The sequence below is a fragment of the Apodemus sylvaticus genome, chromosome 11 (genome assembly GCF_947179515.1).
Source record: "Apodemus sylvaticus chromosome 11, mApoSyl1.1, whole genome shotgun sequence".
Taxonomy (NCBI): domain Eukaryota; kingdom Metazoa; phylum Chordata; class Mammalia; order Rodentia; family Muridae; genus Apodemus; species Apodemus sylvaticus.
In genome coordinates, this window is record NC_067482.1 from 7,846,577 (window position 1) to 7,864,989 (window position 18,413).

General features: G+C 45.9%; 1 protein-coding gene across 8 annotated transcripts in view; it reads left to right on the top strand.

Moving 5' to 3' along the window:
* Window positions 1-18,413, top strand: part of Wdfy3 (WD repeat and FYVE domain containing 3) — a 243,559-nt gene that overhangs the window by 27,475 nt on the left and 197,671 nt on the right. For 6 of the 8 annotated variants that reach the window (XM_052199005.1, XM_052199011.1, XM_052199010.1 and 3 more), the window contains exon 2: window positions 1,805-1,893. The exons of 1 other annotated variant lie outside the window; for it this stretch is intronic. The gene's annotated coding sequence lies outside the window, so the exon portion shown is untranslated. Of the gene's footprint in view, window positions 1-1,804; window positions 1,894-17,030; window positions 17,131-18,413 lie in introns of those variants that run through there. One more of the 8 variants, XM_052199007.1, reaches the window with a different exon arrangement.

Consider the following 18,413-nt stretch of genomic DNA (forward strand, 5'->3'; position numbering starts at 1 on the left):
GAGGAGCTAAGAGTTCTACATCTGGATCTGAAGGGCAGCCAGGAGGAGACTTGATTGTTCTTCACTGGGCAGACTTGAGTGACACACTTCCTCCAACAAGGCTACAGCTCCTAATAGTGCTACTTCCCGCGGGCCAAGCCTATTCAAACCACCACATATGCTTATGAAGTCAGAGGATAGCTTGCAAGAACTGGCCCTCTACTTCCACCACGTGGGTCCTAGGGATCAAATCCCGATCATCAAGTTTAGGGACAAGGTGCCTTTCTTTGTAACTTCTAATTAAACACCAGCCAAGCTTGGTTGGCATAGTGGCATATGCCTATAATCCCAACACTTAGTTCAGGCTGGATTGTGTTACATAAGACCTTAAAGAAACACAAATAAAAACCATAGCAACAACAACAACAAAACAGTAAAGAAGTGAGATACTTGTCACAACTAGGTTAACCTCGGATAGGTGTTTCAACAATAATTAACTGACTTTGAATTGTTATATAAAATTAAAAAGCTTAACCAAATTTTTGACCCAAACTAGTAGTATGCAGGAAAGCAGAATGTTGATAACAATGGAGATGCTTTCATAGGCACAGAATATTCCTGGCGAACCGGAATTAGTGCAGGGTACTCATATCTGAAGATGGGAAACTTGAGACCAGGGAAGTAATTGGTTAAAACTGTGCAGTTTCTAGAGCAGAATTGATGGTGTCCAGAGCCCAGACTCTGTATCTGTATGCTAGGGCTCTCCTGCTGAAACGTGGGCTCACAAATAAGAGAGGCCATCAGAGAGGCTGTGTGTGGAAGGGCCCGAGGGTAACCCGTGAGGCAGGATGGGGGTTTTCTGGTTTTACTTTTGTGCACATCCATTCAGCTCTCTACCTGTTTTACCTCCTGATGATTGACAAGCACACCTAGAGAAATACTGGTTGGTGGTTGTCCTTTCCGAAGGGGTGACACTGCTCTGTGTTATGCCCCCAAGGGGAGGGGCTGGGCTGGGTCTGCCCCGACCTTCACCGTGGTGCTGGCACTCTGTCTTGACATACGGTCTTCAGGGCTCAGTTTCTTCACCAGCAGTCAGGCTGGGTGATTAGGAGCAAATACTGTAATTGATCAACTTTTCATGGATTAAAAAAAAAAGAGGACATCAGCTCTATTTCTTTTATAAAAGCTTCTTTTTATATTCACTGTGTATGTGCACACACACATGCTTTGGCAGTATTGTGCAGGTCAGAGGAGGGCTTGCAGGAATCAGTTCTTTCCTTCCACCGTGTGGATTCCAGGGTTCAAACACAGGTTGTGATTGTTGGGCTTGGCGGCAAGCACTCTTACCCACTGAGCCATCTTGCTGGCCCCCCTTTCACAGGTTGGGTTTATTTTTTTTTAAGGATTTATTTTATGTATATATGAGTACACTATAGCTGTCTTCAGACACAGTAGAAGAAGGCATCAGATCCTGTTACTGGTGGTTGGGAGCCACACAAAATTATGTGTTAGAAACATTTCCTTTATTTCTTTCCCGGAAAATATCATTGAGTTATGACGAACTAACATATCAGAAATCGAAATTACAGCAGATTGTTACAGCAGTTCAATTCCCATGTGGTTGCTGGGGATTGAACTCAGGACCTCTGGAAAAGCAGTCAGGGCTCTTAACCACTGAACCATCTTTCCAGCTCCATCATGGATTGTTTTAAAGGCAGTTTATCTGCCTGAAGTGGTATGTTCTCCGGTGTTAAGGAAGCAGAGAGGGCGCGGGGTCTGCTGCTGTTCTGAACACGGGCTAAGTCTCGCCCTTTCTTTCTCACAGGTGTGACACTTCCTGACATCTGCTTCAGGAAGAAAGTGCCTGTCACTCCTGTCTCTGCAGATTCATGCCAGCCCAGCCCACAGTGTCAGGTCAGTGTGGGACTTCGTAAAGCTGGAGCAAGGGATCGAGTCCCAGAGACACATCATGTCTGTGGAGCTGGGATTCAGAAGACCAGGTTTCTCTCCTGATTCATCCCCGAGAGCTGGGTCAACTGGGGAAAGCCATTTTCTCTTGATGGCGCCCAAACGGGGCATGTTGGAATTCACTGTCTTTGGCTTCAATTCTGTCTTTAAATCATCAGTATTTTTTATCATGGGTACCTGTAAATGACAAAATTATGTGTTAGAAACATTCCCTTTATTTCTTTCCTGGAAAATATCATTGAGTTATGACGAACTAACATATCAGAAATCGAAATTACAGCAGATTGTTAGTGTATCCACCTTGAGGGCCTTCGTGGCCTAGCAACATGACCGATCCACCGCAGAGCTTCAGCCACTGAGTTGCCTGTCCCGTCACTCACCCTCCTGACTGCTGACTGGAGCTGGGGCTCTCTGCCTCTGTCCATCATCAGAATAGCATAGCTTCACTGGCCCTGGGAAAGATCAAATCTCAAAATCGAAAGCAAGGTTTTTAGGAGATGTGTGGTTTGATCCTCAGTGAATTCAACAGCAGGTGCTGGGACCATCCATAGTTACTTCAGGGCACCGCCCTCTGCAGTCAGCTGTGTTGTCCCCACTGGGAGTGACCACATCGAGTGGGAAATGGCATGGTGAAGTGCTGTGAGTCCCAGGGCTGTGCGGCTGCCGTAACTGGTGTTCATTTTAACTGAGTTGTTCCATTTTAACTGTGGTGTCCATTTTAACTGTGGTGCTTAATTTTAACTGTGGTGTCCATTTTAACTGTGGTGTCCATTTTAACTTTGGTGCTCCATTTTAACTGTGGTGCTCCATTTTAACTGTGGTGCTCCATTTTAACTGTGATGTTCCATTTTAACTGTGGTACTTCATTTTAACTGTGGTGTCCATTTTAACTGTGGTGTCCATTTTAACTGTGGTGCTCCATTTTAACTGTGGTGCTCCATTTTAACTGTGGTGTCCATTTTAACTGTGGTGCTCCATTTTAACTTTGGTGCTCCATTTTAACTGTGGTGCTCCATTTTAACTGTGGTGCTTCATTTTAACTGTGGTGTCCATTTTAACTTTGGTGCTCCATTTTAACTTTGGTGCTCCATTTTAACTTTGGTGCTCCATTTTAATTGTGGTGCTCCATTTTAACTTTGGTGCTCCATTTTAACTGTGGTGCTCCATTTTAACTGTGGTGTCCATTTTAACCGTGGTGTCCATTTTAACCGTGGTGTCCATTTTAACCGTGGTGCTCCATTTTAACCGTTGGCTTTTAATTCCTCATGGCTTCTGGTCCTTCGGTAACAGTCTTTACCTAAGAGATGGTGTCTTTGGGGACGTGGCAGTTCTCTGCTGGCTGAAAAATCCCTCAGCTGAAATTTGCTTTACTGAAAAGGGCAGGGTGTGAGGCTCTTGAGAGTGGTCCAGACCCAGGTCTGTCCGTGGCCAGAAACACAGCTAGGTTGTGCCACGGCAACCCAGAGGCCTAGGTACAGAGGCTCCCAGCTCTCAGCAAAGGGCCTGTCCTATGCACACGGGTTTCCCCATCCTCTAAATACATATGTGCACATTTCCTTGACCTCTGCACATACATGTGCACTTTTTCCTGTCTGCTGAATACACAGGCGCTTCCCTGTCCTCTAAACACATGGGTATTTCCCTGTCCTCTGCACACACAGTGTCTTCCCCTGTCTCTGACACCTTGCTGTCTTCAGCCCTTCTGTTGTGACAGAGCATGCTTAGCCACTCCATCCAAGACTCCCCTGGCAGGCTTTTCTACCATCCAGCAGCCTCCGTTTCCCAGAATCTAGTGTTCCTCACACAGCCCCAGGCAGGCTGAGGGGAGGGGCATCTAAAACCTCACCACGTTGGCCTTCCTTAAAGCCTTGGTTCTACTGTCACCTGACTTCTTCCCCCTCACAACCATCTGTAACGGGATCTGATGCCTGCTGGTGTCTGAAGAGAGCTACAGTGTACTCATACACATAAATAAATAAATCATTAAAAACAAAAGGTAGCCTGCACTGCCCCTCCAGCAGACAGTGGAGCAGTGCACATAGACACAGACATTCAGTCCCCAGTACCAGCCAAAGAAACTTAGAAAGTTCAGGGAAGGAACTCAGGACATTTCAGGTAAGTTTGTGAATACAGACACTGACTGTGAAGCTAGAAACACCGGGCATATAAAGTTTCTATAATCAGAAAAGAAAAAGCGGTAAAATAAAGGTGCATTGCTAATGCTTTTAGAATTTTAAGTTATAATTTATTTATCCTTAATTTTAAGAAGCAATGGTTAAAACTTAGGACCCGGGAGGACTAGCGGGGTCTCGCTTTGTGGTAGAGCATCCGCCTGGCATGGTGAAGGCCCTGAGCTTTCTCTTCCTCACTGTAGATAAATTAATGTCACCATGTAGTAGGGAGTGTAGGAATATTGATACTCCTCATCAAACCTTCCTCTCTTGCTGTGAAGCCTGGTGTAATTTTTCCTTTTCCTGTAGGTTTTGAGTAGTGCCTCGTTTGCACGCTGCCTCACTGAACTGAATTTAAATCCACAGTACTCCCCATGGATAGGATACTTACTTGGAGAGCAAGTGTGGGGCAGGTTTCTGGAGCTCCTCTCAGGAACATGGTGGTTTTGTTACTGGTTGTCAGCAGAAGTGTCAGATGCCATGGTCGCTCACAGGCAGCCTGGCCCGGTTCATGAGAGGGCTTTGCTGGCTTTGTCTGACCTGGGAAAAGAAGCAGAAGAGATGCAGGGGTGCACGTCTCCTCATGGCCTTGCCGAGGACACGAGCTGATCCTTTTCCCCTGGGAACTGTTTTTTGGTTTTTTTGTTTGTTGTTGTTGTTGTTTTATTTTAAAATTCACTTTATGTCCTGATATAGCCCCCCTCCCTTTCCCAGTCATACCCTTGCACATTCCCCTCTCCCATTGTCCCCTCCCCTTCTCAGGGAACCACCCCATCCTGGGACATCTAATCCCAGCAGGAAGGGGCACATCCTCTCCCACTGAGATCCTACCAGGCAGTCCAAGTAGGGGAAGGGGACTCAGTGGTAGGGAACAGACTGAGATAGCCCCTGCTCCACTTGTTAGGGGACCCACATGGGGACCAAGCTGAACATTTGCTACAAATGTGCAGGGGGCCTAGGTATGGCTCCTACATGCTCCCTGGTTGGTGGCTCAGGCTCTTGTGAACACCATGGTGTTCTCTCTCTCTCTTTCTCTTTCTCTCTCTCTCTCTCTCTCTCTTTCTCTGGTAGTACTCTCAGCTAGGATCACCCCCATAGATTCCCCATATCCTCCCGTCCCAGCCTTGGCTAGCCACCAGATGGGGCTAGCCCCATCCCCCCCTTTCCATTCTCACTCCCAGCCCTCTCTCTTAGTCACCAGCCTGGTCCGCATCCCTGTTCCCCTCTTCACCCCCTTTTCCTGCCTGGGTCTCTCTCTGCATCCACCCATCATGACTGTTGTGTTTAGTTTCTCCTCTGAGTGAGATTCTTGAGTCCTCCCTAGCGACCTCCTTATTGTCCAGCTTCTTTGGGCCTGTGGAGTGTAGCATGGTTATCCTGGACTTTATGGCTAATGTCCACTTATATGTGAGTACATTCCCTACATGTCTTTGTGGCTCTGAGTTACCTCACTCAGGATATTTTCAAGTTCCAGCTATTTGCCTGCAGAATCCGAGAGTCTTTGTTTTAATAGTTGAGTAATATTCCATTATGTAGATGTGCCACATTTCCTTTATCCCGTGGACTGTCTCACCAGGATGTCTGCTGCAAACACTTGGATGTGTTGATATGGGTGTGCGGGCCTCCTAAGGGAGCTAATCTTTGAAAAAAAAAATGTATCTGTGGGTAAGTAAAGAGAAGGGGGAAATTTAGGAGGAGGAAGTCTCCCAACCCAACACTTTGACCTAATTTGGTCAGGCATCAGGCATGTGCCCAAACACTGTTTTTCTTTATATAATAAAAAGGAAGACTGCTTCTTCTTCTTCTTCTTTTTTTTTTTTTTTAAATTAAGCAGTATATGGATGCTTGTAACCTCAGCACCACAGTCAGGGCGTGAGGTCAGCCTGGACTGCTAGGGAGACCGTGTCAGAAAGAAAAGAAAGAACAAACACAAATGGATCCTCATGCAAGTCCTCGGCAATGCAAATGGTACGGAAGAAAGCTAGGCGCTGGGAAGTCCGAGGAACAGGAGCTCTTCAGGGGCTGTTTAGATCTTTGCATGCACTGAAGGAGGAACCTCAAATAACTGGCCCAGACTCAAACTTCAGATGTCCAGGGTCAAGATCCTGTGGATGCACAGGTGGCGTGGTACATTTGAAAGCAGGCGGCGCGAACAGTGTCATAAATGTGACTGACCATATAGACCATCTATATACTTGCCTAATGTTTTTTAATATTAAAATAAGGATATCTCATTCTTAGCTTAAGAGATGTCTTTAAGAACCTCACAGGCTGTAGAGATGGCTCAGTGGTTAAGAGCACCGACTGTTCTTCCAGAGGTCCTGAGTTTAATTCCCAGCAACCGTTTGATGGCTCACAACCATCCATAATGGGATCTGATGCCCTCTTCTGGTGTGTCTGAAGACAATGACAGTGTAGTATACTCATATACATAAAATAAATAAGTCTTCACAAAAAGATCTAGAAATAAGAACCTCACAGGTATAAATATTCATCTCTGCCCCAGTTTTGATTTAAAAGTTAAAATTTAAAGAGCAGAGTTAAGATTTGGCTTAGTTAAAAAAAAGCAGATCTTACCTCTTCCATTCATCAGTAGGTGAGCCTTGTGTTTTGCTGTGCATGTGTATGTTTTCATATCTTTGAGGAAAAGTTACTAACAGTTTTCCAGAAAGCAAGCGATCCCACTGAAAGAATGGCCCTTGCCAGGCTGGGGTTAGGGTGAGTCTCAGCCAGACAGGACAGTGAGTGCCTGTGATGACAGATCGGGAGGTGGGGAGGGGGGAATTCCTGGGAGCTATGGTCTGGAGTATACAGTGCACATAACAAAGAGACTGTCTCAGAAAGACAGAGGACAGATGCTATCCCTAGGGCTGTCCTCTGCCCTCCACATGCATGCTGTCTCACACACACACACACACACACACACACACACACACACACAGACATACACATACATATAGACACACAGACACAGATACATACACATATAAATACACATATGCATATACATATGTACACACACATACACACATAGAGATACACATACACACACAGACATACACATACACACAGACACAGATACATACACATATAAATACACATGCATATACATATGTACACACACATACACACATAGAGATACACATAGACACATATGAACACACATAGACACATACATATATACACACATATGAGCACACATAGACACATACATACATACGTACACATACATATACACATATACATATAGATACGTGAACATATATACACATACATACATATGTACACATACACACATGAACACACATATACAATACACACATATACACACATATACACACATACATACACATACCACAACTCATACGTACACACATATACATATAGACACATATATATACATACACACACATACATACACCCACACACAAGAGGATTAAGAGAAAAAGAATGCAATGTGCCTGGCTGTGGGGTCTTCCCACACACTTAGTTCATCTAGGAGTCAGTGAGTACGTTTTCACGGGGGCTTAGCTTTGTCTTCTCTGTTTCTTGGCTCATGCTTTTCAGTATTTTTCATTTCCTGCACCTGCTGAAGAATGGCCTGTTCAAAGAATGCAGTCTGATAATGCCACATTTATATTTGCAATCCACCCACTTTATCTGAATAGCAGCTAATGGTAATAAAAGCAGCATTATTAGCAGGTAGTGCTTACTGTTTCTTTTCTTTCCCATTCTTCATTTATTCTTCCTAACAAATAGATTCTAGTATTGTTATTCTAATTTTCTGTGGGGAAGCAATGGCTCCAGGGCTCTCTCAGCAACTGCTTGGGAATCACAGGGCAATCATCTCACGTCCCCACTTTTTGACCCTAAAAGGGCATAGAGCATTTTGAGTGTGTATGTGTTAAAATTTAGTATTTGAAGATGGTTGTTAATAAAATGACCTATGGATGGCCTTTATATTAAACATGGGTTTCAAACATCTTAATTCTGTTGCTGAGAACAATTACACATTCCTGATAGGAATGTTTTGGAGTAAAGTGTTTCCTGTCTGCTCTGACTCCAGGTGGGTTAAATTCTATCTGGGGAGAGGACCTCCTGACTTGAACTGAGTCTCCAGCACAGCCAGACCTGGTCGTATTTTCAGTATTTAGTTAGTTTACTCTGTAGGCAGACGGGTGCCCGCATTTCCCTTTCTCTGGAGATAGTGCATGTGTGAGACAGGATCTCACTTGGTGGTCCTTGCAGGTTTCAAACTTGTGATCCTCCTGTGTGCTGGGGTTACTGGCATGTGCTTCCACGCCTGGCTTTGGAGAGTTACTGTGGAAACAATTACCTTAGTGTCAAATGCTACAGGACTCAAGTCCAGGAAGTGCAGCGGGCTGCCAGCGTAGGATGTTGTAGGTGTCTGTCCCTTTGTTTCTGGTCCAGGGTTGCTGGTACTCTTGGTTTTGTCTTCCTGCTGATTTCTCAGCTTTCTTAGCGTGTTCAGAGTCTGAGGGTGAGGGCCGACTAGACAGTTTCCTCAGTTGTTCTAAAGGATGTCCAGCAGCCGCTCCCACAGGAGTCCATTTGGTAGCGGAGCGGAGCCGTGGCCCGGTTTTGAGGGGTGTCTGGTAGCCATTCTCAGAAGAGTCCGGTTTAGTGCTCATGCAAGAGTTTGCTCTCCCTCTCCGGAGCAGGGAGGGGAAGGAGGATTCTCTATGGCGCTGTGTCAGGAAGACAGTGGATATGTTCACTGTGGTAATTCCGGAGGGAATGGAGAGACTTGTCCTTGAAGAAAACCATTGGTTCAGAAACTGTTTCAGGGTTATTCATTGGAGGTAGCTCTTGGTGATTTCTTGCATTTGTGGATGTTGGGTTTGTACTAAAATTTATTTCTGCAGCTCTTCTTTATGAGTCTGACTGAGAATGCACGCTAAATCTCCTAGCGCAGACAGGTGTCTAGTTGCATGAATACTCCGGTTTACCTTACTCCGTTAAAGGTGCAGTGAGCCTCAAACAGATCAAGCCTGCTTTGTGAGGCAAATACAGCAAAACCATGTGTAACCTTTGTTATCTTTTTAACTTTCTCTCCAAATTGAACATATGACTCTTTTTTAGCTTTATTTTATTTTCTCGGAGTCTCACTCTGTAGCCTTGGCTGTTGTAGGCCAGACTGTCCTTGAACTCACAGAAATGCAACTTCCTCGTCCTTATGAGTGGTCAGATTATAGTTTATTTTTTTAAAACGCTTGCTCTTTTGGTATGCAGATATGTGCCCAAGCACTGACACCACAGTGCAGGTGGGAGTCCCAGGCCAGCCCTCAGGACTTGCCTCACTCCTACCACCGTGTAGATTCTGAAGCTGGCCCTGGGGTTTTCAGGGGTAGCAAGTGCCCTTCCCCTCTGAGCCATCCTACCCGCCATGTACTCCTGCCTGCATGCTTTACCTGAGGCCTGGGCCTCAGAATGTTTAGATAATTTTAAGAATTAGAAAACAACTCAATATAATTAATGGACAAGGTGTTAAGGCATTAGAAATAATTCACGTTTTATAAAGACATAATTTAGTTCTCAGTTTTTGGTTTTCCTTGCCGAGACACTCCAATTATATAATGTATACATTAAGGAGAGATGTGTACCACTCAGCCACAAATCTTTATCCATGTGACAGACAGTGACCTGGCTCTGTGGTGGAGTGGTTCTGTAGCGTCGGTGGAGTCCTGTGCATTTGTTTACACTAGGGAAAGAGAGGCGTCATAACCTAATTTATTCTCCTCACTTTTACTCTGACTGGAGTGGTAATCCTTCTGTGAGTAAGCAGTGAGCACTTGGCTGGAAGTTCCTTCCACTCTGCAGGGAGCCCGGGAATTGGAACCCTGGGACTCATAGGTGGACTTTGTCCTCAGGGCAGTAGAGCTCCCCAAACAACACCAAAAGCCAAAGCAGAACAAAAACCAGGGAGAGTGTCTCCTTTGATATGTGTGTCTCCTCTCACTTCTCTTCCTGGGACAATCTCACTGGTAGCCCAGTTCTGTATCACACTTAGGATTCTTGTGTCAGCCTCCTGAGGCCCAAGGTCCCAGACACACCACCCAGCCATGCCCGCCTGAGTCCCAGGGTCCTGGACACACCACCCAGCCATGCCCTCCTGAGTCCCAAGGTCCCAAACACACCACTCAGCCATGCCCGCCTGAGTCCCAGGGTTCTGATACACCACTCGGCCATGCCTGCCTGAGTCCTAGGGTCCTGATATACCACCCGGCCATGCCCACCTGAGTCCCAGGGTTCTGATACACCACCCGGCCATGCCCACCTGAGTCCTAGGGTCCTGGACACACCACCCGGCCATGCCCGCCTGAGTCCTAGGGTCCTGGACACACCACCCAGCCATGCCCGCCTGAGTCCCAAGGTTCTGATACACCACCCGGCCATGCCTGCCTGAGTCCCAGGGTCCTAGACACACCACCAGGCCATGCCCGCCTGAGTCCCAGGGTCCTGATACACCACCCGGCCATGCTAGGCTTCTGTCCTCCATTGTAATGATGACCTTTTGCAGATAGTTGAGACTTAATTCTTACAGAAATCTACATTCTTGGGCTGGAGAGATGGCTCAAAGGTTAAGTGCATTGACTGCTCTTCTGGAGGTCCTGAGTTCAAATCCCAGCAACGACATGGTGGCTCATAACCATCTGTAATGAGATCTGATGCCCTCTTTTGGGGTGTCTGAAGACAGTGACAGTGTACTTACATATAATAATAAATAAAATCTTTAAAAGAAAGAGAAAGAAAGAAAGAAGAAAGAAGGAAGGAAGGAAGGAAGGAAGGAAGGAAGGAAGTCCACATTCTTTGTTTCTTCTGGAGTCTGTGTAGGGAGGTGAGAAAATATCCCTGACCTAGGAGCAGCAAGCCACATGAGATTTTAAAAAGTTCCAGAAAGCTGGATAGCAGCGGGTCAGCCGCGGCTTGACTGAGGCTAGCGTGTGGACAGTGAGGCTCCTTGCTGGTTAATGAAGCAGAGGGCGGGTCGCCGTGATTTTTGATCAGAAGGCAAGAAACATTTTTTTTAAAGATTAATTTATTATTATATGTAAATACATTATAGCTGTCTTCAGACACCAGAAGAGGGCATCAAATCTCATTACGGATGGTTGTGAGCCACCATGTGGTTGCCGGGATTTGAACTCAGGACCTTCAGAAGAGCAGTAGGTGCTCTTAACTGCTGAGCCATCTCTCCAGCCCCGGCAAGAGACATTTTGTCGGTTTGTCAGAAGGCTTTCTCTGTGGGCACATAGGTAAAAATATTTCGAATTGCTTCTTGCAGATTTTCAAGGACATGTTCAGAGTCCTGCTCTCAGAGGGTGGTTGTGTGACTATTGAGTAGTTGGATGATATTCAGAACCAGATCCTGGTTGTAATCTGGTGTCTGTCGGTGTTAGGCAAGCAACTCCATTCAGGACTGGAGCCTGCGCCACTTCCTCCTCAGTAGTGAGGCAGCCACTGGGGTAGGGAACAGAGTGGAGGCTCTGTAGCCAGCAGACTGGCCCAGTCAGCTTCCCCTGGTACTGGCCGGACCTGAGCTGCCTAACTTCATTCTCAACTTAGTAAACTGGTCAAGTTCTCCCCAGATGGTAAAACTAAAAATATTCTACCCAGTCGGGTCTAAGCACCAAAAATTAATAAAAATAGGATTGATACTATCTATGTCACTTGATTTCCTGTTGGGATTAACAAGCTAATTTGTGAAGGACACTGCAAGTGGATATGAAATAGAGTAGCTACCCAGACCAAGGGAAACGGTCAAACTCGAAGTCTCTGCTGAGAGTAAAGGCCTGCACAGAAGGCTGGCGGATGCCTAGGAAGTAAACAGGATGTAGTAAACTAGGAACATCGTCTACATCCGAGAAGTCTCTGAGTGATGAAGTATTAAATGTGGGCACGAGCCGCCCGGGTACTTCATACACATTGCAGAAATCTCTGAGCAAGGAAGCTCCGAGGGAGACGTCTCACTGCTGGAGAGTGACGTCTCGTCGCAGAGACATGGAAGAGAGCAGATGGGTAGATGAGCATCACGCGTGGAGAAAGTGATTGGGTGTGGAGCCAGTGAGCATCACTCGTGGAGAGAGTGCTCGGGTGTGGAGCCGTGCTCCCTTTGATCCCTTCTGTAGATTGCTAAGGTTGGCTCGCCCGCACGGCTGCATTCACAGCCCCTCAATGCATTCCTTTTGATGTTGCTTAGAGGAATTTGTTTTATTTATAAACATTTTTGTAAAGACAAAATGATCTTGTCACAGCACTTGTAGCTTGCCGGCATGCTGGGAGTGGTGCCTGCTCCCGGGCTGACGGCCATTCTCCGCTCCAATTGGAATTTTAATTTTTGATGCTTGGACCCAGCTGTGAAAAATAGTCTTTGGTTTCATGAATCAGGGTGAACTTTACTAAATATCTCATTGTCTTTTCCCTTGTAAGGAGACAAAATTCTTAGCGCCATCTTCCTCTGGCAGGGGCTGCGCCAGATGATTAAATTGAAAACAGACAGGCTAACCGAGGTGGGTGCCGTTGCTGTGGGCGTGGGGAAGGAGAGCAGCTGACTTTGCCACTGAGGTTTCCATCTAGGAATGGCTGCTCTGCTGTTCTGGGCTGTGCCAAGGGGACACCATGGAAGAAGGAAAATGGAACAGGTCTCGTTCAGTGGCAGACAGCAAACAGAGAGATGGGAAGGCAGGAAGGGGCAGGAGCCCTTCAAAGGCAGGCCCATGGTGACCCATGTCTCCCAGCCAGGCTTCACCTCCTGATATTCCCCCTTCCTCTGTCAACAGCTGGAGACTTAGCCTGTCACACATGTGCCTGCAGGGGACATTTGATATTAAAGTGATAACATGTCACATGGTGCAGAAAATAAGGGAACATTTGGTATTAAAGCTATGTAACATGATACAAGAAATAAGGAAATCAGGCTGGATAGATGACTCAGCTATTAAGAGTACTGACTGCTCTTCCAAAAGGTCCTGAGTTCAAATCCCAGTAACCACATGATGGCTCACAACCATCCATAATGAGATCTGACACCTTCTTCCGTATGTCTGAAGACAGCTACAGTACTTACATATAATAAATAAATATTTAAAAAAAAATAAAAAGAAATGAGGAGATACTTCAGAAAGAAATAAAGGGCCAGAGAAGCAGCTGGAATAGAACACTTATGTAATAAGGTGAACAGAATGTTGAGAATCTGAGGAGAGCCGGATGGCCTGCGTCCATGAGAAGAGGCGTGGCTAGGACCAGGGCAGGGCTGCAGAGTCCTCTGCACTGGTGTTCAGACCTCAACTTCTTATTCTTCATGATAAGGCCTAGGTCCTTCTAGTAGAAAGGGAGTATTGTCTAGACATGAATTTTATGCCCTTGTTCAGCCACACGTGGTGGCTCACACCTGTACTCAGTCATAGGAGTCTATAAGTTGAGGCAGGCGGATTGCTACATGTTAAATTACAGCCTGAAGTAGTTTAAATAATTTTAAATTCAAAGTAGTTTGTATAAGAATGGCTCCCATAGGCTCACTCATTTGAAAGCTTAGTCATTGGAGATTGGCACTGTTTGAGGAGGATTAGGAGACCAGCCTGGCTGGAGCTGGACTAGCCTTTGGAGGAAGTGTGTCTGTAGGGGTGGGTTTTAAGGTTGCAGAAGGTTCACCCTGAGCCCAATGTTTGGTTTCTCTCAGCTGTGGATGGGGTGTAGCTCTCAGCTGCTACCCTCGGGCTCTGTGTGCTACCACACGCTTCTAAGCCCCGCCATGATGAAAATGGACTAAACCTCTGAGTAGCCCACAGTTAAAAGCTTTCTTGTGTAAGAGTTCCCTGGGTCATGATGTTTTTCCACGGCCACAGACATAGAATAAGACATAATGAGTTCCAGGCCAGCCTGAGTTACAGAGAGGACCCTGTCTCAGTCTGTCAGTCAGTCAGTTAATAGGAAGGGGAGAGTGTGGAACAGGGTATTCTGAGTGGCTTATTTTTAACTTCCACATCCCAAAAGACCAATATGGTTGCTCTCTCCCCCAAGAGGAGAGGTCTAAAGAGGAAGAAGCTCTCAGCAGCTTCCAGCTAAGTGGAAGTTAGGTCAAACACGTCCACTCTGGGCTCTTTTTAGTTCTTTAAGCAGTCTGTATGAGAAGTAAGTCCAGTGATGTGGCCGCATGTAAAATTCCGGGTTGTGTTTCCCTTTGTTTTTAATAGACACGTATTTGCATGCTGCGGCCTATGGAAATCCAAGCAAGAGCTAAGTTGGAACTGAGAGGATCTTTGACTTCCCCCTTCCCAGGATATATAATTTAAGTTAAAGATCCAAAGACAAATGCTGTCTTATGAAAATAGTCACCAAAGGCAGGAATTACGCTCTGTGATGAGAGGTTGCACCGCGGACTATGGGATCTTTGTACTCGTGTCCAGCTCAGTAGCTTTTTCCTTGTGTGAACTGGAGATCTGCCCTCGTCCTGAGAAGCCAAGAGTCCTTGTGGATCTCAGCATTCTTAGCATGGAACATCAAGGAAATATTTATGCTTATAAAATATTCCAAAAGTTCTTCATGGAATTTCTTTGAGCCTGTTACTGCTATCCAGAATCAGTGGGTCCTGCAAGCCCGATACAGGTACATCGTCCAACTTTGGTATAAATTAAGCCTAGGTGTGCCTGTGTGCAGCTTCCGTCGTATATAGCTGTGTGTAGCTTCCATTGTATATAGCTGTGTGTCAGTTCCCTGAACTGGAAACTACAAATCTGCAAAATGAAAGCAGCCGAAGACAGTCACTTCAAATCTCACAGAACACCTCATTGGACTGTCCCATGTCACTCCTGTGGTATCAGAGCCAGCCTGGATGGTGCAGCATTCCTGTGAGGCTTACACTAGAGAGTCCCTGAGTCGAGGCTAGCCTGTGCTGCATAGTGAATTCCAAGCCAGTTTTGCTACCTAGTGAGACCAGGTCTCTAACAAAACAGATAAAGAGCAGTTTTCCCTGATGGTGTCCCGTTGTCTTGTCTGTAGGACTGAGAGGGCTGGTTAGTCCCTAGGATGCTGCCTTGTTAGAGGAGGAGCTGCTGTGCTGTGTCATGTGACAGGACAGACTTCCCTGGCATCGTCTTTGCTCGCTGCCCCTTTTCCTTCCCTACGTTGTGTTTCTCCTCCTCTCCATTTTCCTTCCTCTCTCTCCCCTGGGTTTCCTCCTCTTTTCCCAGAGTTCTGTTCCATGTTATCTGTGAAGGAAGCACCCACTGAATCGCTTCACAATAGTTGCCTGAGGAGTGGCTCTCAGAGGGCCAACACAGTGGCTCAGCAGGAGAAGGCCCTTGCCACAACGCCTGGCAAACGGGCAGGACAGCTCAGTCCCTGGAATCCACATGGTAGAAGCCGGGAACTAGCTTCTGTGAGTTGACCTGCTTGTACACAGATACCTGCACACACATGCACACTAAACAAAGAAGCAAGCAAGTGTAAAAGAAAGCAAAAGATGGCCTCCGAGTTTGTCTCCTGACTGAGCGCATGGTTCTCCCTGGACAGTAGTACTCTTGGGAAGTTACAAAAGTCCCTGGGTAGTAATATTTGCATATTTCTCAAGATCCAAAAGGAGGAACAAAGATCCAAAAACATATCTGTCATGTATTTTGCCAGTGTTGTGACTTTTAAATTCATATCGTAAGTTCTTTCCTGTCTAATTCACCTCCTGTCCAGCAACCTGGAAGGATCAGTGGTCAGATTTCATCGGCCATGGAGTGAAATGGGACTGTCAGCAGTGGGCACAGGAACTCCGGGCCACGGTGAGTGGTGACATGTAGTCACCAGATGAAGTGCTCAGTGCTTCACTGCTCAGATCCTGGGCCACGTGATGACAGATCAGGGAAAACCCCACAGTGGGCAGCTTTCCCCGAGGGTACGGTTTTGGGTGTGGGACTTGAAGGAAAGGGAGGGAAAGTGATACCATTCCATAATGTAGGTCGGGTGCAAGCTTTTTAGCTTGACAGTTGCTTGTGCTGGACCCCTGAAATGGAGTATATCCCAGTCTCTAAGGCTGTCTTTCAGAAAACATTCCAAACATTATAGAGAAGTTACAAAAGACACTATAGACAGCATCCGTGTTTCTTTCATCTAGATTTGCATATTGTTGCCCTTTTCCTGCAGGGGATTTCTTACTCATTTACGTATGACTGTTTCCATGTGTAGATATATGTATATTCACACACAGGCATTTAAGAGTTCCATCAATACGTGGCAGCCCTTTTGCTGTAAGTGTGGATTCTAAGAATGTAATCTCTTAACCAACAGGCTTCTGTGTGCCCAAGACTGCTGTGCTGCATTTTCCTTCAGCTTTGTAATAGACGAATGGTCTTAGAGCACTTTGCTCTACTTCCCGTGTACACAGCTCATCTGTGATCCTGTGTTGATCTACATGTTGTATTAAGTCCCCGTTGCTTAGCTGTGATCAAAGCTCTGGGAGGGGGGGGGTGCTGCTCATGGGCTGAGGTTCATCCCATGGTTGGGTGGTCCTATCCTTGGGCAGAAAATCATGGGGACAGAGTGTGGCAGAGGCTCAGCTTCTCATGAAGCAGAAGGGGTAAAGGAGACCCACCATCAGAGTGGCCTTCTCCTTCCAGCTAGGTACCACCAGCTAAAGACCAAGCAAGCATTCAGTACATGAGCCGACTAGGGACATTTCACACTCAGGCTGTAGCAAGTCTCGACTGCCCCACCTTGTCTTTAGTTGAATGTCTTGAGTGTGCACTATCCCTCCTTTTAAAAATTGTGGCTGTGATAGTTTGCATATGCTTGGGCCAGGGAGCTGCACCATTAGGAGGTGTGGCTTTGGAGTGAGTGTGTCATTGCGGGCCTGAACTTTAATACCCTAGTCATAGCTGCCTAGAAGTCAGTCTTCCACTAGCAGCCTTCAGATGAAGATGTAGAACTCTCAGCTCCTCCTGCACCATGCCTGCCTAGTTGCTGCCATATTCCTGCCTTGATGATAATGGACTGAACCCATGAACCTGTAAGCCAGCCCCAATTAAATTTTGTCTTTTATAATACTTGCCTTGGTTGTAGTGTCTGTTCACAGCAGTAAAACCCAGACTAAGACAGTGGCCATGACTCTTGCTGTGATATCAAGTGAACACCCTTGGGTGAAATATTACATAAGGAATATGCCTTGCCCATTATTTGAGATACAGATTTTGACCACCTGTTTCCCTGTCTGATTTCCTCCCTTTGTGGTCATTATAACTCCTTGGCAGCTAATGAAGGAGGTACTATAAGATAATTAAAATGCAATTCCTTATAATATTTCATTTCTTGTATGTAACATTTGTTAGTGATAATTGTTGGAATTATTTCTGTTTATTATTGGCATGAATTCACAGTTTTCTCCCCCTTCCCCCATGATCATTGATCCATTATTTTCTCAGAATTTGGTTCTCAAACTGCCCCGTGTCTCACTGGACTCTTCTGTCCTTTTATATGCCCGGCAATTCTTTTTAAGTGAGCATGTCCTTATCTTTACCCTTATAAGAAGGCTTATCACGCGCTGTTAGTGCTCGGCCCATGGAGTTAGTCATTGTCCCGAGAGGCTGTGGTTCTTCACCAAGAAGAAATCAAGATACAGACACTAGGCATGCCTGTCAGTGCTGGGTATTTTGTTTGTAGGCTCCATCAGGGAACTACCAGAGACACATTGCCTCAATGTCAGCATGAAGCAGTCAGATCTCAACAACGACCCTGTTCCTGCTTCGCCGTATTTGCTGTCCCTTCTTTTCTTTTTTCTTTTTCATTTTTAATTAAGCAAATATTGGGTATGTTGGTATTCTGTCTAAGCTCCACCCCACACCTTTTCCCACACACACATACATGTATCATTTGTGTGTATATATTATGCTCCTGTTGCATAGATACATGTATGAAGTTATGTTTTGCTGTAGTTTGTTCTTTTGAGGCAGGGTCTTCTGTAGTCTCAAACTCACTGTGTAGCCAAGGATGGCCTAGAACTCTGAATGCTAAGGTTACAGGTGGACCAGGTCCAGCTGCATTTTGAGATTCACGCCGATCCCTTCATTCAGTCCCTCCTGCAGTGAGAACAGGATCCTCACTCATCAACATTCCCACCTGCTTGTCAAAAGGAATGTAACCCAGAAGCTGTCTTTCCCATTAATCCGTTTTCTCAAGCTGCTCTGTAACATACATGGTAAATGTTTTCTTATTTGGCTTTTGACATTGCTTATAGTGGGTTTTGCCACTCAGAGATTTAAAGCTTTTATGACTCCTATTGGCTAATGCCTTTGT